The sequence below is a fragment of the Rhinolophus sinicus genome, linkage group LG03 (assembly GCF_036562045.2).
Source record: "Rhinolophus sinicus isolate RSC01 linkage group LG03, ASM3656204v1, whole genome shotgun sequence".
Classification (NCBI taxonomy): Eukaryota; Metazoa; Chordata; class Mammalia; order Chiroptera; family Rhinolophidae; genus Rhinolophus; species Rhinolophus sinicus.
The window spans coordinates 145,772,590-145,795,702 of record NC_133753.1 but is presented as its reverse complement, the minus strand read 5'-3'; the positions used below and the strand labels follow the sequence as shown (position 1 = coordinate 145,795,702).

Genomic DNA, 23,113 nt, shown 5'->3' with positions numbered 1-23,113 from the left:
AGAGTAATGGCTAAAAGCAAAAAGGCCCTTGCTTGAGGGAGGTAAAGCAAAAATAAACGAATGGGACTATATTAAACTAAAAAGCTTCTGCACAGCAGAAGAAACCATCGACAAAGAGGCAGCCATCCAAATGAGACAGGATATTTGCAAACAATACCTTTGATAAGGGGCTAATATCTAAAATATATAAAGAACTCGTAAAACTCAACAACAGAAAAAAGACAAACAATCCAATTGAAAAATGGACAGAGGACCTGAACAGACACTTCTCCCAAGAAGACATACAAACAGCCAACAGATATATGAAAAATGCTCAACTTCACTAGCTATTAAGGAAATGCAAATTAAAACCACAATGAGCTATCACCTCACACCTGTTAGAATGGTTCTCATCAATCAACAAGGTAAGTAGTAAGTGTTGGAGAGGCTGTGGAGAAAAAGGAACCCTCATATACTGCTGGTGGGCATATACATTGGTACAGCCACTATGGAAAACAGTATGGTGGTTCCTCAAAATATTAGGAATAGAATTACCATGTGATTCAGCAATCAATCCCTCTTCTGTATAACTACCCCCAAAAATCTGAAAACATTTACCCACAAAGATATATATATGTACCCCTATGTTCATTGCAACATTATTCACGGTGGCCAAGACATAGAAAAACCAAAGTGTCTTTCAACAGATGATTGGATAAAGAAGATGTGATATATATACACACACACACGGAGTGTTACTTTGCCATCAGAAAAGATGAAATAGTGCCATTTGCGACAATATGGATGGATCTTGAGATCATGATGCTAAGCAAAATAAGTCAGACAGAAAACGTTGAGAACTATATGACTTCCCTCATATATGGGATATAAAACTGAAAGCAACAAATGAACAAGACAAGCAAACAAACAAAATCTCATAGACACAGACAACAATTTAGTGATTACCAGAGGGTAAGGGGGGAGGGAGGTGGTAGATGAGGATAAAAGTGCCAAATATATGGTGATGGAAGGAGAACTGATTCTGAGTGGTGAACACAAAATTTGACATACAGATGATGCATTATAGAAATGTACACTTGAAACCAACATAATTTTACAAACCAATATCAAACCAATAAATTTAATACAAATTTTAAAAAAGGGCCCCTGCCTGGCAAAACATACAAGAGAGAATGGAGTATGTGCATGCCACTAAAGGGTGAGATATTCAATAAATTTCTGGAACACAGAAAGTACACAAGAGCCATTAGAAGAATAGGGCAGAGAAATCGTCAGCCTAGAATAAACTCTGACACTCTGTGGAGGAAGAAAGCTAATCTTCCCTGTGGAACCCCAGAGATGCCTTGGGTGCTGAGTCAGTAAACACAACAGATGGGTGGAGGAGTGAGAGACTGAGCTAAAAGCAGAGAGATTACTTAGAGACCTGAATATGTTCAGATTTCTTCCAGTCAGCACCCCATCTACAATGTGTACACAGTGAACAGGTAGCTGGCATTTTACCCCCAGGCAAAGCATATGATGACTCCTCTCAAAAGAAACTGAACAAACTGGGAAAAGATAACATTTCCAAAATTGTTGGGAGGAAGCCATTATCATCTGTGCATTTTGCAGGCACTCAGCCTGACAGCCAGCTCCCTCTCCATTGATCCTCAATCAGAGTTTACCAGTCAACACTGCTTGGCCCATCCCAGGAAGAAATTCCAGAAGGAGGGGAGAGATCTACTAGGAAAACAGTCTTATTTACACAAAAGCAGAAACCTCTACTCCATCCACACAGGCCTCCTTTCTTAATAACACAATAAAGTCACTAGAATGCAAGGAGAACTAGCAATATAAAAAGAGAAATATCAAATCTAAAAAACATGAAAATATCCTTGGAGGAAGCTGAAATGATTTATGGAACAAAAAAGAACTTTAAAAATCATGCTTATGAATGTTCTCAGAAAGATTCAAGGATATATTACATCTACAAAATAAGTAGAACAACGAGAATGAGAAAGAGGTCTTAGAGATTTAAAAAATAATTGCCAGAATTAAAAATTTAGTAGTGGTACTAGAAAAATAAAATCAAATAAATTCTCCAAAGTGTTAAACAAAAACCAAAAGGTACCAAAACCCAAAAGGTAGCATATATAGATGAGGAAGAAACTGATGTAACCTCACATGAACTTCATTTCTTTGGCAGGCATTTACGATAACCAAGAAGCAGAAGTACCCTAAGTGTCTATCCATTAATGGATGATTGGATAAACAATGTGGTGTGTACATAAAATCAAGTATTCTTCAGCCTTAGAAAGGAAGGAAACCCCTTCACATGTTATAACATGGATGAACTTTGAAGACATTATCCTAAGTAAAATAAGCCATTCGCAAAAAGACAAATATGATTCCACTTCCATGCAGTATCTAAAATAGTCAAATTCATAGAAGCGGAAAGTAGAATAGTAGGTACCAGGGGCGGGAGGAAGAGCTGCTGCTTCGTGGGTGTAGTGTTTCAGTTCTGTGAGGTGAAAAGTCCTGGAGATCTGTTTCAGAACAATGCGAATGTGCCAAACACTGCTGAACTGTTCACTCAAGGTAGTTAAGTTGGTAAATTTTATGTTATGTGTTTTTTACCACTAAAAAGGTATATATTTTGGTAAACAACAGTATATATATATATATATGTGTGTGTGTGTGTGTGTTTGTGTGTGTATATGTGTATATATATATATGTATATACATATATATATATTTGAATGCATATTTAAAAATATAAGAGAGTATGCAACAAAATGGTTGTACCAGCTAGCAAAGCTTCAACTGAGACCTCTTCTCTTACCTGTCTAGATTCTCTGATATTATAGAGTAAGCACAAACTATTGTTATAATTATGGAAAAAAAAAACAATACTGTTTTCACTTTGAAAAATATAAAACAAAACTTGCATTGGAGTTTCCTAGCAGTGAATGACTCATATACAACAATCCACTATTTGGAAAGAAGCAATTACATTTTCCTGAGAAATTCAGGGCTTCACAACCCTGAACATTGTTGTATAGTAGGACATTGTTATATAGTGTCTGGATCTATGGGACTTCTGCATCCTCTGTCTAGTCTTGGGAAGGAGAAGCAAAAGTTAGGCAGCCCTCTTGCACATGAAGTGAAAAACCTAGTTATCACCAAAGAACACATTTTGTTTCATAAATTCCTTTAACTTTGAGGAACTGTGAAGCAGAGGTGGACACAGGGGAAAATGAAAGGAGGAGGGAAGTCATGGAGAAATTAGTTACTTTAGACAGAATCACCCAGCCTAAGTGTATGTTGATAATTTAGCTTTGTGGCACAACTCTTTTATCTTGACCTTGCCTGTGTACCGTGAGTCACAGTGACAAAAAGTGGGTCATTGCGTCACAATTGTTTTATGATTCTTTGTGTTTACCCTTTTGGTGCTTGAGACTGTGGTCCATCACTACACTATATTTCGTCATTAACCATTTTCCTTTTATTTTAAAAGACGGGCCAGATGAAATACAAGAAAGAGTTAAACTAAAAGATTGTCAAGATTATTAAAACCAAATGTTCAGAGAAAGAGTATCACTGTAAATGTTAAAATCTCTCTGTGGTAAAGTTTTAAGATTCTACCAGATATTAAAGTCCGTCGATTAGCTAATGTACATGGCAGTCAGCAAATCCACGGGTTACACTTGTATGGTGTTTAACCATTCTAATACAAATGGCTCCATCAACAACATTAAGTGCTGGTTAACATCACAAAAATTAGATGTTATTGTAATTATCTCGACAACCAAGAGTTTAAAAAAAACATTAGAATCAAGAAAGGTATCTGTAGAATGAATATAACAGTGGGTTATATGTCCATCAAAGATTTAACAAATCTTCAGTCTAATGTTAGTACTGGGAGCCTAGCCCATCTCTGTTCTTGTTGTTGGGCCTCAGTACCCACTTGTGGTTTGTCATCCTCATTTTTTTCTCACTTTGGGGTCTTCTCTATTTTTAAAGAATAACCCTGAAATATCCCATTTCTAATTCCTCTTTCCTTTCCTGTAATCCATTACTGAGTTTAGAATACATCTTCAATCTTTTAAAGAGAAGGAACATAGTTGCTGAAAATAAAATCATTTCAACAATTCAGTAATGTTTTTTGCACTGTAAGTGATGTTGCGGAATCACCTTCCAAAATTCTGGTCCACGTGCCTGATACACTCGTAAAGCCAAAACCCTGAGACACCGATGCTCGGAGATAAAGTTTTATTCTATTTGGCCAAAGCAAGAGGATGGGAGAGCAAGATCTCTCAAATCAGTCGCTCTCAAAAAACAAAAGTACAGGGTTTTTATGTAACTAGAGAGAAGGGGAGGAGGTGTTCTAGGGAATTAAGAGAGAAGTGAGTTTCTTTAGTCATAGAGGATCCTTTTTCGTATCAAACTCCTTTGGCATCAGTAGCTTGTTCCAGCTACCTTGGAGATATTCTTTCCTTCTGTAAAACAAATTTATAAGTTCTACTTGAGATCCTGAAGTTACCTCTTTCTGCTTGACAAAGAGACATCACACCAGCAACTTATGGCTACATTCCTAAGAACAAAAGGCATTGAGCTGTTAACACGTGTGAACAAAGGCCTAATTAAGAATTAAATTATTTCATTCTAGTTGACAAAAATACTAGGAGCATTAAAATCACAAGGGGCTCTACTACCGTTAACCAAAGTTTTAAAATACTTATATAATATTTCATAATATTTTGGAATCATGAAAAAGAAAGAAGTTGAGGGGTAAATAAAAGTAAATGAGATATAACAGAGAGAAAGAAAGGAAGGAAATAAGAAGAAAAGAGAAAATAAGAAAAGAGGGAGGGAAGAAGGGAGGGAGAGAGAGGGAGGCAAACGATTATAGAGCTGGTTTTATAGGTAAGTGCTTTTCCAATTTTAGCAATAGTCCAGACAAATCAATTGAATTTCCACCCTGTATCCAATTTGAACAAAAGTTCGTATCTGTAGAATAAAAATAAAATACCTGCAAAAATAGCCACAAGTCCTTTATTGAATCAAAGAGGACGTTTTCCCTAAATCATAGAGGTAAACTATTGCTACAGTTTTTCAAAAAACAGCATTATAATTTTTAAATAGCGTTATACAATGACATTATAAATAACAATATAATTTCAAAACATTATATTTTTTAAATAACATAATTCAAAAGGAAAATAAATACAATGTTTTTCTTGTTGCCTTCAGGATAATTTGAGAAGCAAGCCACACAAAATGTTTGAGTGGATTTGTGCTGACTTAGAAAACATTCTCAATATCTGGGTCTTAAAAAATTGTGCTAATCTTGCAAGTCCATAGCAGATCAAGAATAAGAACTGTCTTAGGACATTTGTTGGTTTTTCTTTAGTTTACATGTAGCCAGCTGGTTTCTGACCTCTTTGTGTAAATATCCAGCTTTTCACATAATCAGATTCCATATTACCTTGTTATGACATCATTCTGGGCAGACTTTGATTCCTTACAAACTTTTCCAAATCATATTCATAGACTTAAATAACAATAAAAAGATTGCTACTTGTCTATTAAATACCACTGCTGGTGTTGTTAAAAAACACACGTATGCATGTACATGTGTATGTATGCACATATATACTACATATGCATCTGTCATATATGTATACTTATACATATACATATGTGCATAATAATGCATAGATTTACAGAGGTGTTAGAAACATACTGAAAAGTATATGCTACTTGATACTAGATTATTGAATTTCAGAAATGTTTGTATCTCCCTGGTGAAATATGTGTTTAAGTTACCTCTTTTTGCAGTTGTTACATGTTCATATTTTTGTTCAACTCATATTTTAAAAGCAGGCAAACTTAAACATAGGATTTAGAGATCCTGTTATATATTATTTTTCCACATGGATAGATGAAAATAAAGGTTAAGCTGTATTCTTTAGTACTCCGGAAGCCAGGGTATAAGATCACAATGATCTTGAAAGTTACCAAAAAGTAGTTTCTGATCAAGATAAATGACACCAGGCAGCTGTAAAAAGAATTCCCACTAGCCATTGACCCATAAACAGTGGTGTCATTTTTCATTTTTGAATAGTACCAAAATAAATTTAAAATAACACCAAATCTTTAGAGTTATAATGAAATGTCCTAAATTCCTCTTCAGACGATGTTATTTTAACTAGTGTTTTTTACGTTAAAAGATATTAAAACATTCTGATTTCTGCAGAACTTTGATGGCTGTTAAATGGGAATCATTTTTCTACGCTTCCCCAGCACCTAGAACAGTGCCTGGTACATAATAAGTGGTCAATAAATATTGTTAAACGAATGAATAAATCATTGAAATATTAACATATTAATGGCATGTGGAGATTTGGATACTAAAAGTGATATCATATACACAAAAGACAAATGCTCAGAACTAATAGACACATAATTATAATGAATGATTGCTGATCAGCTTTTCTGTTCCAGGCATTATGCCAATTGCTTTACATACGTTCTCTTATATAATGAACAAAATTGCCCTAGAGAAAGTAGTGGTTAGGCTATCTCACAGGAGAAACTGTGGCTTCAAAAATAATAATGTATTCAAAGTTACAGCTAATAATAAATGGTGGAGCCTAAGTTAAAATCCATTTTCACCCTGGCTCCAGAGTATACATTTTTTTTTTTTTTTTTAGCAACTACAGAGGATGCAAAAAAAATGTATACACATTTTAAGAAAGGAAAAAAAAAAAAAAACTATTTTAAAATTGTAATTCTCAATATATACCGATAACAAATGAGAATACAAGTTATGTGTATACATTTTTTTGGCACCACTGGCATATAGCACTCTTTCAATGCACTGTGGTTTCATGGTAATTTTATGTTCTTTAGAATCAATCACAGACTATAGCTACAAAGAGAATGAAAAACTTTGTTTTACTGCTTCTAGAAGAATTAAGGCTGTCATGAAGCATTACATTTTCTATCAAGAAGTTACATGTTTTCGTTATTATAGTGAGCAGAAATTTAAATATTGATCAATTACATTATGCCTTCTCTACGCAGTGCATAGGAATTTATCCTGCAAATACATTTGCACAAGTAGGAAAAGAAGAAGGTGTAAGAATTTAACTGTTGCATTTTTTTTTTTTTTTCATAATAGCAAGGAACAGGCAACAGCCTCAGTGCAACTCAGTAGAGCCCTGGTAAAGCCAATTATGAATGTGTAGTGGATGGCTACACAGTTATTTAAAAGAATGAGAAATTAAATTCCTAGATTGAAAAGAAAATAACAAACTGCAGGTGAGTTCAACAGACTTTGGAATCAAGTAGGTCTTATTCCATCCCAGTTCAGGCCCACTTACCAGATATATGACCCTCGGTAATTATTTAACCTCTGAAGACCTCATTTTCCTCATCTGTAAGAAGTGGATATTAACAGTTTCTACTACAGGAGTTATAAATGGTATTGGTGAAGAAAATGTAGGTTCAGAATATATTTTTCTTAGTGTCATAGTATTTTAAGGATCCAATTCACATCCATAAGCAATTACCAACGGCAATGGTGAGAAAAGTCGGCCAGATCACTGGCCGGAGTTACAACACTTTCAGATTCCTTTTTTAAAAGACAATTTCTGACAGAAATTTTAAATATTATTAACTCTATCTTTTTTACTTACCAATTCAATTCCTTCTTTATATGGCATACTCAGTGGACCACCAATCAAATTATTTTATTGACTAAGGCAAGTGTTCATTAAATATCTTTTTCAGGAAGAAATGACTGACAATGTTTTTTTTTTTTTTTCCCCCCCATTAAATCATTAACTCTATTAATTGCATGCCAGTAAGAAAAGAAGAGAGGCCCAAGATCAGCTCTCTGCTTGAATACTTAAACCTCATTCTCATTTGTAGCTTTCTTCTTGTCAATGTACAGTGAAAACATTCATAGTTTGGCCATAAAGTTGTCAACTGGCTTTGAGGGGAAAAAATCTAAATAGGCCAGCTCTCTGAGCCAATCTTTATTATTAGAGGCACAATGAATTCATTAATCTTATTCAGAGTTTTACCTTTGTCATCATGTTTTTGGTTTAATTTCCATCATGAAGAAAAACATGTTTTTAATTCTGAATCCAAACACTTGGACGTCTCCATCCTTGTGAAAAGCCAGTGTACATCTAAGTAAATTAAAGCAAAGCTTCAAAGTTACTTCCTCCATTCACTTCAACCTCAAAATAGAAAAATTAAAATTACTATGTTTTCCAAAATTTACCACTTCACTTCCCTGTGGTTTACACTAAAACATTGGGAGATAAATGGGAGGTGAAATGGTCTTAGCATATAAAGCCTTAATGTAGGCAGTTTCCCCTTAGGATGAAGTCCAAATACTTTAACATGGCTTACACAGCTATTCTCGATGGGCCCCTGCTACATTTCCCAGTTCATTCCCTCTTCTAATTTCAGGTTTCAGCTTTTCTGAGCACACTTCATTTTCTCACGTGCTTACAGACCTTTCAAAGTGCAATTCCTATGGCCTAGGACCACCTGCACCACTATCGCTTCTGTTTGACGTCTCCTCTCTAACTCCTACTTATCACTCTTTCTTCATCCTTCATCCAAGATGTCACTTCCTTTGTGAAGGTGGCACGGGTCCTGACTGGTTGAGGTAGCTCTTCAATATGCGTCCATGTTTCCGCATAGTTTCACTCTTTCCATGCACTTACCATAATCTGTTGGAAGTCCCACGAGGGAGGAGAGCGTGTCCTTCCTGTTTGTTCACTGATGGATTGCCAGCACTTAGTACAGTGTGCGTGGCACAGAGAACTTTAACATACAAATGAGTGAATGCTAAATTTTCTCATCCTGAGCTTATGAAATGTTTCTCTACTCCAGATCTTCAGAAGAAAACATGAGATAGGTTGCTGTTGGAAAACAGGATTCTTGTGTGAACTATTGATTCACAAGACAGCATGTATGAATCTTAATTGCATTTTGTAAAGTGAACAAAGTCATACCTAAAAGGCTGCATATAGTATGATTCCACATGTATGTCATTCTGGAAAAGGCAAAAGTATAGAGACAGGAAATAGATCAGCAGTTTCCAGGGGTTCTAGATGAAGGGATGGGGAAATTGACCACAAAGTGGCAGCACAGGGCAATTGAGGGTAGTGGAGTTGGTCAGTACTGCACGGTAGGGTTGGATATATGACTATGCGTTTGTCAAAACTCATAGAGCGGCGTACTGTGCACCTGTCTGCAAATGTAAAAACATCTGACCAAGATGTTGAGAGAACCCAAGATAGGAGCAGAATGTGACAAAGGAATCTGTTAATACAAATATATAAAATAACTTCACTGAAGGGTGTGAGGAAGAAAGAAGCTGACTTAATGCGAGCAAACAGGGTTTTGACTGATACTATAAGAGTAAGTATAAAAGGAACGGTTAAATTTAATTCTCACAGGGTTTTGCAGTTCTTAGTACATGTGTTAGGTTGGTACAAAAGTAATTGCAGCTGTTGCAATTATTTTTAACCTTTTAAGTTTGAATAAATAGTAAATACATTGTAATATTGAGAGCCGGGTTTCTCATTGTCAGAGAAAGTACAAATAAAGGAGTGAAGGCTAGAATGAAAACCACGGTGCTGGATTAGAGTCAGAGAGATCAGAATGAACTCATGTATATTTAAGGATGGATCAATCGATCAATTGATAGAGCATATATTAAATATATATTTGTATATGTACAGATAAAGATACAGAAATATAGATCTAAATATGTATATAGAGAGAAATATATAGCTCTGCTGAGGGCCTAGAAAAAGTGACACCCCAGTAGAAGCCAGCACTCCAAACTCATTGATTTCTAAATACCATGTTTCACTAAAAGGAACTAGGGCTCCTTGAAGAAATTTTTGATTCTTGTTCTGTGGTGGCAAACATACAAAATGAGTCTAAAGCATATTGTTTTAATAAAAGATAAGGAAGTAATGATAATAATTTCTTAAAAACCAGGATGTGGACATGTTCAAAAGAACACAAGAGAAAGAGTTATGAATAGGCAAAGCTGTAACAATCTGAGCAAGAAAATAAATAACAATAGTATTGGATTATAAGAATGAAAGAGATAACCATATGTTTATAGAGATATTAATAAATGATTAAATAAATAACTAGATAGGGGAGATGGGACAAACATTTCTTATGGAAGAATTCCAATTAATACATGTAGAAGAAATTAAGGAAATAGAAAATTCAGCATTAGAAAGAACTCCACACTAATAAGTGCTGCATGTAAAAATCAGTGATGATGAATGCTAAAATTAGTGGGTGAATCTTTAAAGAGAAATAGGATGTTTGTATAGCCTCAATGTATCTCCCTCAAAATATTTATTAATTACTGTGGTGGTTTTCACATATGTCCACAAGTTCAAGAAGGTGGAGTTTCATTTCTCTTCTCTTATGTATGGGCTAAACTTGGTGACTTGCTTCTGATGAGTAGACTATAAAAAGGGAAAAAGAGTAACTTTACATTAGAGAAAAGTGGCAGATCCCAAGTTTACCAACAGACCAAGTATAACATCTCCAGTGCTAGGACAGATCAAAATCATGTACCCGAAATCTATAACCTCAGTCTAATCATGAGAAATATCACACAACTACAAATTGAGGGAAATCTTACAAAATCCCTGACCACAAAAGTGTCACACTCGTGAAAGACAAGACCAGACCAAGAAACTGCCACAGATTAGACGATGCTAAGGAGACATGGCAAGTAAATTTAATGGAGTATCATGAATTGGATCGTGAAACAGAAAAAGACATTTGTGGAAAAACTGAGGCAACCTGAAAGGGCTTTAGTTAACAGTATTGTACCAATGTTAATTTTACTTTTGATAAATGTATCATAGTTATGTGAGATGTTGACATTAGAGGAAGCTTGGTGAAAGGAATTATGGAAGCTCTCTGTGCTGTTTTTACAACTCTTTCAAATCTAAGCTTATTCAAAGGAAAAAGTAAAAAAGAAAAAGAAAGGATACTGGGTTGTTCATTGATTTGCTGAGATCGTAGAGATATCAGACTCAGAGACCACAGAGCCACAAAAAATGTCCCAAATAGTACAGTGGAACTGAACTCCCCAGTATGTTGCTACCATTGCTGCTTTGAACTGCCAGCATCCCTGGCATGTCATAAGATTCTTTCACAGGGCCACGGTCACTGCCGCCCTGGGAATGGGGATCTTGTTGCAGTCGCACCGACTCTAGAAAGAATTCCCTGATGCTCCTACTTCCTTTGCATCAAAAGCCCGCTATTCAAAATATGGGGTGTGTTATGTGATTACAGGTAGTCAGGTCATAGACCTATACCCAGCTTTAAGAGAAACTGAGAAAGTGAGTGTCTGGCATTTTTGTCAGCTTCTCTACGGGAGGAGGTCCTCAAACATACAAAGAGAGTTCAGGTACTTGGCAGTCAAGAAATGTACACCTGAAGCTGAATAATAATGTCAACTATAATTTTATATATATATATATATATATATATATATATATATATATATATATATATATGTGTGTGTGTATACCTATATATATGTGTGTGTGTATATGTGTATATATATACACACATATATATAGGTATATATATAAAACTGTATATATAGATATATAGGTAGTCACAGGATGTGGAGTACAGCATAGGAAATAGAGTCAATGGAATTGTAACAGCTGTATATGATGTCAGATGGTTAGTAGTTTGGAGGAGAGGGGTTATCGCTTTGTGAGGGGTGTAAATGTCTAACTATTACATTGTTTTGTACACCTTAAACTAAATTTAAAAAATGAAAAAGTATCTACTATATTTTGTGAATATAATATTGGTACATTCACACTAATGTAAAGTCTTAGAACAATTTGATTCAGTATATCTAATTTCATAAAACAGAAAATTAGATAGATAGAAAAGTAAAGAGAAGACTGCTTTGTTTAAGCTTTAAAGGATATGTATTTTGATTTGACTTTCCTGCCTCGTGTTCCTCTTACAACTCATCATTTTCCTTTTACTGTCAGTCCTGCCCCTGAAAAAAGAAAAAGGAAATGCAACGAAAAAGCATTGCGTTGTTTGTTTCCAAATGTAAATATTTCTTCCTCTCTCACTGAAGACAATTTTTAGTCACAGATGCTTCTTAAGTTTTAAATACACATCACTTGAATTGCTAGTAAAATGCTTCAATGATTGAGTTTATAAAAGAAACCACATAGATATTGATTTGTACTCAAGCCTTAAAAATCAAATAAGCACTTATTTTTTCTTTTCCTTTTCTTCTGTGAGCGATGAATTCAACGCTGACAGGAATGTGGGTGGGACTGAGCTATTATCATCATCCTGGGATCAAGTCCCTCCCTGTTGTTCCCATGCCACTTTCAGTCCCGTTCATGGTCCCTGCTTCTACCCCATTTGTTCTTTTTAAACTTATGTACAGTTAACTGCCTTTTGAAGTGGAGAGAAATAGAACAGATACACTTTGGCCAATGAATACTTTCTTACCTTCATAAGAGAATCTGGTTGCCACCACAATGAAGTGTCCAAAGAAAGAGACAGGACAAAAATGTCTCTGTAAACATTAATTATTACCTGTTGCCAGGGGATTTGGAAAAAAAAAAAAAATTAAGAATGTCTTTGTGTGAAAATTCGTTATAAAAATCCTACTCTTAACCAAAATCTTGGCTAATCATGGAGTTACATTACTTACAACCATGCTAGGAAAGCTAGTCTTGAGCATCCCATTGTAAGCCAGCCATGCAGAAAGATATGGCAAAAACTGGGTAGGCAACAGAAGATGGAGGGCCAGATTCATTCCTTGTAAAAATGCCCATTCAGCTTCAAGGAGTAGGGCAGACACACCCCTCTGGACCCTACCTTCACCTCCAGGTCATGGTTTCCTGTGGTATTTTAAGCCCATTAGAATTTTCAAATTTTCTTTCTTCGTAAGTCTGAAAGTACAACGAAGAGAAGATTCTTTCTTTCTGACTGTGTGAAAACACAAAACTGAAACTCAAAAAATCGGGTTGTAATAAAGAAAAGCGTAATTTCTGCCTCCCAGCATTCCTAAATAATGGAGAGAAAAGAGGAACAGCCATAAGTCTTAACACAAGAGACGGGAGAGGGAGAATGATTGAGATATTTTGATAAAAATGCTATCAATAGTAATAGCTAACACTGAGCACTTAGCATGTGCCAGACACTGTTTTAAATGCTTTATGTTGCCTAACTTGTTTAATCCTCAAAACAACACTACGATATAGGTACTATTATTTTAGTGACTTAACAGATAAGAAAGGTGAGCCCAGAGATTTTACTCAAACTGCCAATTGACACAGCTACTAAGAGTGGAAGGCAGGATTTGAACTCAAGAAATTTGCCCAGACTCCCCTACGTGAGCGTTTATGAAGTCCAGGGTCCCCCTGATTTGTCAAGGGGAGGGCAGTAGTTTCCTCAGCAGATTCCCGCAGGTTTAGTGGAGAGAGAACTGATCCAACTGCATATTCTGCTGTGCCTGGGTGGTGGTTGGGAGCAGTCATGGCTCTTACAAGATCAGCCAGGCCTTTGCAGACAAGGCCAGATGTGCAAGTAACACATCCAGTTTCCCAGTTTCCAGCAGTAAGTACCAATCATAATCTTTGATTTAAAACATTTGCACCAATGTTCATACTCCAGCACTGTTTTAGTTAGGATAAATAACATTAGCTGCTCTTAAAATTCTCAGTGGCCTAAAACAATAAAAATTTATCTCTTTCTATTGTCACTCTCTAATGCAGGTTGCGTGGGGGGGTGGGGGGGAGGCCTGATTCACCCAGTCATTCAAAGACCTAATTTGCTTCCTTCTTCAACACAGATCTGGTGTCGTCTAGATGAGGAAAGAGAGAGAGAATAGAGGGCGCCAAGAGAGATTGTTAGAGACCAGGCATATTGCTTTTACCTACATTTAATTGGTCAGAATGTCAAGAGGCTAGGAAATGTGGTTTAATGTTGGTCCCAGGTAGAAGAAGAAAGTCATGTGTGTATCTAAGGGCATTGGCCTTCTCTGCTACCAAAACTCTAACCAATTTCATCCACTGTGTTTTTGTGGCAGGGCTTATAGGCTCCAACTAATGTACGAGATAATCTAGGAACCAAAGAGAGAAAGTCTCATTACAAATTAGCTTGCAGGACTCTGCAATGCACACCTGTCTTCCCCAATCCTCTTTGTTAAGTTTCTCTCACTTCCTAGTGGGATCAACTTGTGAACCTGGCTCCTGGCTGTAACTGGTTTTAATCCTTTAAATTCTGTCAATGAAATGTCCCCCCACTGCTTTGCCCACCACTAAGGTACTCATAATTATGTTTGAGAATATATTTCTTTAGTCTCCCAACATTGTCTTAGTGGAGTGAATTGCTATTAGCTATGCAAATATTTCTATATTTGAATTTATTAAAAATAAAATCATGACAAATTTCTTAAAAGGTATGTTTTATTTCCAACCTTATAAAATAATGAGACATGAAAATATAAGATATTCTGACATCGCAGTCTTCAGTATTTGTGTTAAGTAATATAGGCTATATCCAAACGTTTAGAAAAATGCTCATGTTAAGAGACCAGGAGCATGTTAGGAGAGCTAAATGGCTTGTCATGGATGGCTCACTAAACCAAAGGGTTTAGCATTTCTTATCGTTTGCTTTAGAAGCAATCAGCTTCGGTTTAGTGATAAAAGAAGAATTTAGCTGATCTCTAGTGATTACAGTGGGAAGTAAAGGTCAAGAGCTTAGGCTCTAAGGCAGACTTCTTGGATTTTATTAGCTGTATGTCCTTGGACAGGTCACTTAACATTTTTGTGCCTCAGTCTCCTCCACTATAAAACAGGTAATAATAGTACCTATCCCATAGAGTTGATGAAAGAATTAAATGAATTTAATTCCCATAAAAACCTTATGGGATCACTACTACTGTTTTATTTTGATACATGTAAAAACACTTAGAGTAGTGCTTGACACATATTAAGTAATCAGTAAATATTAGCCATAATTATTATTATTATTAGTAGTAGTAGTAGTAGTATTACTTTCACCCCTTCTAATCAAGAAACAATTTTTTTTCATTTTGCATTTTCTGATAGAAACTATTATTTTTGTTTTTAATAGTTGAAAATCATTATGTTACACTATAGTCCAGAAAGAAATATTGCAGTGAGGATTAATTGTCAATACATCCAATAGTCAAAAGTCAGCAAGCTTGTGCACTGATTCTCACCCATCATTCATTCATTCATTCATTCAATGTGTATTGCATGCCTACTCTATGCCAGTATTATTGTTCTTATTAACTATGTGCACTGGAACAATGTCCTTTACCTCTCCGAGCTTGATTTGCTTCATCTGAGAGGAGACTAGTGTCTACTTTCATCTTTGTTGTGGGAGTTAGTTAAGTTAGAAAATTTGTGGAGCAGTGGCTAGGAACCCAGCTTATAATAAGCACTCAATAATTAAATTATTATTCTTAAAAAAATTAATATGCAAAGGTCTTTATCCTGAAACATGGTTCTTTCATACAGTTTTTCAAACGGCAGATCTTGATTCATTGGTAAGTGGTAAAATCAATTTTTAAAAATAGAATCAACATTTTTAAAAACCAATATTTAAAAAAATAGAATAAACTACAATGGAATAGTATAGACTGAATAAAGAGATTAAAACACTACAGGTAAGAGTACATCACGTGGACTGAAACATTAATTTCACCTATATAAATATCTACACGTATATGGGTATTTGTCATATTTCTTACTAAGGGTTGCAGTTTAAAAAGTATGAAAGTTTTTTAATAGGTGCTGTGTTGGCACCTTTAATTTCCCAGAAGTCAGAGAACATTGTGTTTGTTATGAAGCTAGTTCGAAGAAATATCTTTACCAGCATGTGGCAGAAATAAGTTCATACAGGATTTTTAAATCAATCAATACCAAGCTTGCTTGGTGGTTTGGTAGACAGGGTTAAAACCATTACCTAAAAATGAAATATCAGTTTTACTGACAAATTGCATTTTTCTCTGCTACTTCTGCTCACTGTCATTTTGTAAAATAAAAAAGTCATTTACAATGGAGATAAGTCATGTGGATACACAGTACCTTTGAAACATTCTGCATTAAACCTGCCTCTTCCTAGGTGCAGGGAAACCCAGCAGTCCTCTGTTGTTTCTAGTATACATACTGACACAGACAAAAAGGAGAGAGCTGTCACCAATTACCTGAAATACTAGGTGAATAATCGCCATCTTCTCAGGAGAGTCCTTTGCCCTAAAAGCCTTCAACTTCAGATCATCCATCTTTAGAGTTTCCTGGGCACATAGGCCTCCTGTCTCTTTTTCCAAATTAAGGGCACTCAGCAGAGCTGCCACACTGACACTAATGAGTTCTCTGAGACTAATCTACACGGTAATGAGAACTGGAATCTGTCATTCACTCTCCCGGGAGGTAACAGTTCACACGCCGTTACATCACCCTATTAAAATAACTTATTAGCTGTGTCGCTTGTCTGCTACTATTCATTAAGAAGGTGTGACCAAAGAGACATGTATTTGAACAAATGATGAACTTGAATTTGAATTGTTCTCCATTTTGTTGGAATGCTCCCATGCTGTAAGTGAATGAAAGCATTTTATACAGATCGTAGGTACTTTGAGGAAGTGTCAACACAGTGATGACTTTTCACCAATTAGATTAAAAAAAAAAAAAGACTATCTCTATGCCATTCAAAATGTGTGAGGAACTTGTATGCTCAATTCCCTGCATTTTCGTCTCCCAAGAAATACTTTTTGCAAGAGGCTTTTATTATAGGCATAATGTCTTAGGCCATGAAACCACTGATTAATCATTCTGAAAGCTAAATTGGGGAGGGTAAATTTAGATGGAGTAATATGGAATTGGGTGCAATTTTAATCACAAGCCCACCAAATTATGTAAACATTTCTTTGCTCTTTTTGTCAATACAATGCCTCAATAAGAGCACAGCTTTTCACCTTATATGGAAGTTATTTAAGTCCTGACTCTTCCTTTTGGTGGTTGTGTGATCTTAGAGGAAATTACTTACCTTTTTTATCCTCACTTACTTCATCTGTAGAATGAGAGTAAACTAGTATCTATCTCATCTTTGAGATTGTCGAGAGGATTAAATGTGCTTACACAGTGCTTGGCCCATGGTAAGTACTCAATAATTCCTATTATTATTATTGTCTTAATCACCATCGTTATCCAGTCCTCCTCCTCCAAGGAAAAAATTCGGAGAATTTTTCTGTTTTTGCGTTGTTAAATTAAATTTTGGTGGGGGAGGTGGGGAGAGAAGGTGGGCTTTTGATGCAGCTGTCTGAAAACAGCAACTATATAGAGTGTAGCTCAGAAACTACTAGAAAGCAACGGAAACTCTTGAGTAAGTTCCGCGGCCTGGTCAGGCCCTGCAGGCACATCCTCAACCACCTTCCTCTAAAGAAGGGTATTTCTTGCCTGCAGGCCTATGGCTCTACCCGTTATTAGCTGTGTGATGGTGAGCAAGCTTGTTTAACTCTCCAAGCTTCGTGTTCTTGGTCTTTGGAAAGGGGATAACGACAGCTCCGTCACTGTGTTGTTGTGAAGAGTACATCAAATGAAATACACTTGGTAAAACATTGATCACCGTGTGTAGTGCGTGCTCGATACGCTGCAATTGCCGTGATTATTATTACTCACTATGCCACTGACCTACCCTCTACAAGACAGAGCTCTGACAGTTGTACAGATGTGGGCTGTACCCTCTCCTCCCTTGCCTAGTCTCCCTCATGTCCTCAAAACCCGGCAGCCCCAGGAGGATGCCTGGAAGTGCACTGGTTATAGAATAGAGATTTCAAACTAGACCATGTCATACTTAAATAGAATCTGTAACTTTGGCCTCATTTGCTCAACCTTCTAGCAAACTATATAAAGTAGCCTCTGTTGATGTCCTAGTTGTTTTATTATTAGATCATTAATTGGATTAAGTACTAGCTTAACAACTTTTAAAATAACATTTTAAATTCATAGTATTAGTACACAACACAAGCCACTCATACATAGCCTTTCAAAACTATTGAAATTAAAAGAATATTCTAAAAAGAACAGTCACATAAGCAGTTATTCTATAGTAGGTTGAAGAAGAGATTCCATATAATTTTGTATTTTTCAGAGTCAAGCTAAATTCATGAAAACTGACAATTAAAATTCCACCCAACTGCTATTTAAAACAAACGGATTCTTTCTTACACTTTGGGACTTAGCATGAGTATATCCTGAGTTTTATAGCTTCATGGTGCACACAAAATAAGGTGTCAAGTTTCCATCATTTTGCATGACATATGTCTTGTCAGATTTGTGTTTACTAAAAATCTTATTATAGTTATCTAAATGCAGTATAATTTGGTTAAAAGCAAATTCTTAATAACAACTTTGAAAATACATTTGAAGAGATATCTCTGCTTCGGTTCTTCTTGTCAGGCCTGAAACATCCTCAATAGACAGCTTACGACTTTGAAGCAGCAGAAAAAAACAGTAAAAGTAATATGATAATAGTAGCAAATAGTTCTATGCTGTTTCCACATTCCTATCATGCGCTAAATCCTTTGCGCATATTAAGTCATTTAATCCTCATATCAAACCTAAGAAGTAGGTACTATTTTTACCCCCATTTTACATTACAGTAAAGTCTATTACAGGACAGTGAAGTAACTGGCTGAAGGTCACAGAGGTTGAAAGCAGAAGAACCAGGACTCAAACACCAGGAGGTTTTTAGCCCTAAAATATCATCTGGCTAAAATTGTTTCATGGCCAAAGCTTTTCACATTTATCAATATCAAACTTATGACACATCAGTTGGTGATGTAGACCCCTGTCTTGGAATACAGTACTGGAACGTAATTCCTAAGTAGGAAAAAAAATAATTCCTTCTTTCCTATGGCCTGGTTTCTCTAAAACTCAGCTAAATTTCTTTCCTGATTGCATGGTCTGGGCTAATTTGTATGACTAGTTTAGATAAAGCAAATTAGAGAAGATACATTTGTCAATCACGTTATAAATTCCTTTGAAGGTGACATGGTGACTGTATCAGGCCAAATAAGAAAACAATCCAAATGTGTCTTCTAGAAAAAGCTGGTTATGGGGAAAGTATGCTTTTCCCGCTACCAAGCAGCAGCCCTGTAGTTTGGGAGATGACCCTAATACCAGAGACAGGCTCTGATTTAACTAACCGAGGTACAACAACCCCATCTTCTTAGCCAGTATTGCTTGAGGAACCAGTGCTTAACCCAATCAGAATCCATCAGTCCCCTGACTGTCATTTGCTCAGGAATGTTTGACCTCAGTTGGCTCAATCAGACTCAGTGGAAGTTATCTCATGGGCGAAAGGTGCTACATTCACTTCCACTGGAGAGAGACTTGGGATAAAGTTAACACTGTGGACAACAGAGGAGAAAGGGAAAGCACCTCGATATTTAACGACATTCTCGAGTTGCTGAATCAACCAGGTCTGAAGTCCACACTATCTTTAACTTCCTCTTGAAGGAAAAAAGAAAAACATGCATGTTATCATAGTTTAAGATTGTCTGAGTCTGACGTTTTTGTTAATTTGCAGCCCAAAGACTGCGAGGAAACATGTTTTCACCCCTCAAGACCTGCCCTATAGTCCTGGTTTTAAAGGGATAATTAAGATCTGTGCATTCTGAATCACTCATAATTTGGTTCAAACATATGAATTGACCCAGATTCATATCCACACTTAAGCACATAAGGTAACAGATGCCAGTCATAATGTAGGAGCTTTCATATACATTATCTATAAGTACCTTCACAAGTGCATAGAGAGGAATATCATTATGCACACTTGTTAGGTGAATCAGTAAAAGCTCAGAGTGGTTAAGTAATTTTACTCACATCACACTGTCACTTGCTAGAAAATTCTTACTTGAGCTCCGGTCTTTGGGCTCCAGTTTCCAGTGTTACTACTCTGGCACTTCGATTGAGATGATTCAGGGCAGAAAGGATGGAGATGCATGAAGAATTCAGATCATTTCGTTTGGAGCTAATTTCAATTCATGGGATAGACCATTTCTTACCACCTAAAACACGATACATTATCACTGTTTTCCCTGTAGTATGTTGTGTAAAATTGCCAAAATCATCCTGTGTGTAACGTTCTATAATTCTATGTAAATTGAAGTAGAATTATCTATTCTGGCCCAGCTAACGTATTTCTCAAGTTTCTTTCCATTCACATAATAAAATTATGTATAGATGTGTATGAAAAATATATATAATATAAATATATAGAGATATCTGAAACACATCTATATATGGATTTGCTAACTTAAAACATTCTAATGCATTTCTAAATTGGAAATTTTGTTATTCATTCTAGTGCCGCATACTGAATTATGTTTGTATAGCATAGCAAATAAAGATGATTATCATATACCTGAGAGTGAAGTAATCCAATGTAACATATTTTCAATGATAGATGACAAGGTCTCTATAGAGCTCTAGCTACTGCTTTTAAAAGCCTGAAGTTCTTCAGAGAATGCTACTGCAAATTCTCTTGATTTTTATAAAACAGTTGGTCTAGAAAGGTTAAAAACTCAAGTAACCAAAAATCTTTCCCCTGCCTTGCCCATCCAATGCTTTCTCCTGAGTGTGTCTCTTTTAGACTAAGATAACTTGCATTTGTTACAGTTTCGGGCCTTAGTGTGAAATTGATATTTACCGTCCCCAACAACTGGTGTTCAAGTCCATGTGTGCCATGCAAATTGTTCAGAGTCTGTAAACCTAGAGCTGGGTCATAACACTGGACAAGAGCAGAACTTGGGGAAGCAGCGTAAGTTTAGGTTTTGACCAGTCAAGCTAACAATGACTTAACTTCAAGGAACTCAGTACCAAGTAAGAGGAAATGCAAGACTGCCCAGGGTATGTTGGGATGAATGGAAATTCCATTGGATATTGATAGGTATTATGTTTAAAAGTATTCCATAAATACAGTATGTGCAATTGCCTCAATTGGTTTATCCAAAGAACTGTGTGTGTGTGTGTGTGTGTGTGTGTGTGTGTGTCGCATCTTAGAGGACCAATACTCTATAAAGCACACCTTGGGAAGTGTTGGGTAGGGCATGGGAGAGCGCCATTTGAAATAGGTTATTTGCATGAAAATAAAGCAAATACGATAGAGAGAACTTGTTTCTTTTTACTATTTTTGTTTGAAAGTATTGCTTTGAATCATTATTTTAGTTGAAATAATAACCTTTTGCAGGTATGTAACAATTTTTTTCTAAATAATTTTATGTACATTTCTCTTTTTCCTCTCAAGGAAACTCTGAGGGGATAATTAGGAGAGTTGGATTCTATTTTACTGTTGAAGAAAGTGAGGCAGTGAGTGTTAAAATGCCTTTAACACTCAGCAGAGGCGAGGACAGAGCATTGGAAAACTAAGGTCCACAAGCCAAATCTGGTCTGCAGCTTGTTTTTGGACAGTCTGGAAACTAAGAATTTTTTAAAAGGTTTGTTAAGAAACATGAAAAGACAGAGAAATTTACTATCTGGACTTTTACAGAAAAATTATGCTAACCCCTAGACTAGGCTATGCTGTGGTAACAAACAATGCCGATGTCTCGTGGTTTTACCCAACAAAAATGTACTTCTTGCTGACATTACATGCCCAATACAGGCTGTCAGGAGTCTCTGCTTATCCAGATTACTCAGGAACCCAGACTGACAGAGACTTCATGTCATTATGTGCTTCTATGGTCGCCATAACAACCGAAAGGGCATGTTATGAGATAAACACTGGCTTTCAAAATCACCACCTGGGTGTGAAATATACCACTTCTGCTCACATGTCATGGGCCAAGCAAGTCACATAGCCTCATCTCACTTCAAAAGGGGCAGGAAAATGCTCTCCTACCTTGCCCAAAAATATTTAGTGAACAAAATAGCACTAATACAAGGTACACATATTTGTGCATGCGTACACACACACACACACAAATGTGTATAGAAAATGAGTTCAAGAAGAGATGAATTAGAATCCATACCCTGTGAAACTTGATTTATTGACTCCCCTATCTCTATATAGATGATAGATAGATAGATAGATAGATAGATAGATAGATAGATAGACCTCTATAATATATTGATAGAGGATCTCTCTATATATAGATGTAGATATATAGATCAATATCTATATCTATAGATTTCTATCCTATATCAAATTCCATCTATATCAACATAAATAGATATCTGTCTATACAGATCTATCTACCTATCTATCTATGGACAAACATTAGCACTAGAAGGAAGTCTACAGCTGATTCTAAGACAGATAAGGTTAATAGTGACATCCAAAGAGTGAGGGTGTTATAAATCTTCAGTTTCTGGTTACTCTCTCAACCATGTACTCCTTCCTCTACATTAAACTTCTTTTCTAAGTAAAAGCCCTATATCATTTTGAAATCATGCCTGGTAGGTTTTTATATGATCTCATGTTGGAAATAGTTGCTCTGTGTGATAAAGAGAAGTTTATGCCCCCACAACCAACATACACACAGTGAGGAACAATCTTCTTGATTTTCAAGAGGCAAAGTGAATCTACAGTGTCCTTCCTTCACGCTTCATGCACAAGGCCGAACTGTAACCTGAAATAATCCCACACCTGAGAGCACACCAGCCATACACTTCTTAGCTCAGTGGCAAAACAAGGAATCATTTTCTTCCTCTTCACATATGCTTACTTCCTTCAATCAGAGATATTGGTGGATTTGCTTATTGTCTCTTTCCATCTTTGACACTTTCTATTTACTTAGGAAATGCAAATGAGAGAAACATAAATTGTGGGGGTTTTTTTCTTTTAACCATATACTTAGCCATTCCTTGGGTGTATGCTTTGTCATTACAAACTCTTACGGCCAAAGTGGCATCGTTCACAAATAACTAGTTCCTGGCTAGGAGAAAAAAAACCCTGAAAGGGACAATTTCTTTTCAGAAGAATGAATCATAATATTGAAGAAAAGAGTTCTTGTGAAAAAGCCACCCGTGCAAGA

The 23,113-nt window shown here is 36.1% G+C and overlaps 1 protein-coding gene and 1 long non-coding RNA gene across 6 annotated transcripts in view; one reads left to right on the top strand and one right to left on the bottom strand.

Moving 5' to 3' along the window:
• Positions 1-23,113, top strand: part of XRCC4 (X-ray repair cross complementing 4) — a 342,504-nt gene that overhangs the window by 262,872 nt on the left and 56,519 nt on the right. The gene's annotated exons all lie outside the window — the stretch shown is intronic.
• Positions 3,885-16,485, bottom strand: LOC141570685 (uncharacterized). Of its 5 annotated transcripts, XR_012495061.1 has the most exons (6): positions 16,277-16,471; positions 12,749-13,104; positions 12,544-12,630; positions 9,018-9,058; positions 8,073-8,924; positions 3,885-4,478 (listed from the first exon to the last, which is right to left on the bottom strand). It is a non-coding gene; the product is annotated as an uncharacterized LOC141570685 (long non-coding RNA). The 5 variants fall into 5 exon arrangements; XR_012495060.1 differs by lacking the exon at positions 3,885-4,478 and having other exon boundaries at positions 5,018-8,924; positions 9,018-10,502; positions 16,277-16,485; XR_012495062.1 differs by lacking the exon at positions 3,885-4,478 and having other exon boundaries at positions 5,018-8,924; positions 12,916-13,104; positions 16,277-16,484.